Here is a 1334-nt window from a genome sequence, read left to right as displayed (position 1 = left end):
GGCCATGATCAACGTGCCAGGTTACGGGTATTCTACGGAGGAACTTGGTCACGTCGTCCCCTGCTGATTTTTTTGAAACCATTTCACCCTGTATCTCTTTCCTCTCATTCCTGAATATTGTCAGTGCAAACAAACTCTCTCTCTCTATTTCCCCGATTGAACTTATCCGCCCACATTCCCGTTGCACTTTTAAGCGCCTCTCATTTGCCGTCTCACTCTCTGTGATCCAAAGAGAAAAATCCAAGCCCCTTTCGTACCACTGTTGTTATTGGGCTGAATGTCTCTCTCTGGTAGCTCAAATTAATATTAATTATCTCTTTGGATGTGACCTGACTGTTTAAAATCAGAATGTGGAGATGCTGGCGTTGGACTGGGGTGAGCACAGTAAAAAGTCTTACAACACCCGGTTAAAGTCCAACAGGTTTGTTTCGATATCACTAGCTTTCGGAACGCCGTTCCTTCCACAGGTGAATCTAAGGCAGGAGCAGCGCTCCGAAAGCTGGTGATATCGAAACAAACCTGTTTGACTTTACCCTGGCGTTGTAAGGCTTCTTACTAAAATCAGAATGACAGCATTTGGCGTGTTTAATATTGAAACCGGAGGAAAGATATCAGATCAATGTGGCATGAATTATAAAAAGCACCAAGGTGGGTGATTCGTTCCCACAGAGGGATAAAAACAACTCCTTCAGGCGGTGGGATAACACTTCGTCCCTGGGTGGTATCGAACCACCACCTTTCCAGTTAACAGCCGAACGCGCTAATCGATTGCGCCACAGAGACGACAAACGCTGCAGCATCGCGAAAAAACATGTCAAATTATGATCGAAAAAGTCTCATCTTGTCCACATCCGAACAGCAAATTCTTGCTGATGCACCAATCTGGAACAAAAACACAAAACGCTGGGCAATCTCAGCAGGTGTGAAATCCTCTGTGGAGCGAGAACGTAGTCTGTGTTTCAAGCCAGGTTGACGTTGTGTCACAGAACGAAGACTACACTATTTAGCCCAGTCAATAACGCGCCTCGAGCCTTCTACATTCGAGCCATTCTTGCATTTTCTGCCACTAGATATTCGCAATGAAACTAAAATGAAACTGTATTTTCTGATGTTCAGTAAGGATAGTTTTCTTAGTTTATAAATCTCAGTTAATTTCTCAAATCATTCTAAACAAGGGAAATGTGTCTTGACTGTCGCTGATCAGTCGGGCAGCGCGCTTCGTTCTCCCCAGATTCTGTTTGTCGAAGAGTTATCCAATATTCACAAAACTGGTGCTCGATCTTCGTGTGTCGCTTCGTTTCCGTTTTGTCCACTGCCAACTGGCTCTATTTGCC

At 44.5% G+C, this 1334-nt stretch overlaps 1 non-coding gene across 1 annotated transcript; it reads right to left on the bottom strand.

The window, feature by feature from the left end:
* Positions 1-709: 709 nt before the first annotated feature.
* Positions 710-783, bottom strand: trnan-guu (transfer RNA asparagine (anticodon GUU)). The gene has a single exon. It is a non-coding gene; the product is annotated as a tRNA-Asn (tRNA).
* Positions 784-1334: the final 551 nt, after the last annotated feature.

Source organism: Scyliorhinus torazame, chromosome 14 (assembly GCF_047496885.1).
Source record: "Scyliorhinus torazame isolate Kashiwa2021f chromosome 14, sScyTor2.1, whole genome shotgun sequence".
Lineage (NCBI taxonomy): Eukaryota > Metazoa > Chordata > Chondrichthyes > Carcharhiniformes > Scyliorhinidae > Scyliorhinus > Scyliorhinus torazame.
The sequence above is the reverse complement of the archived record's forward strand: the minus strand, read 5'-3'. Positions and strand labels throughout refer to the sequence as shown.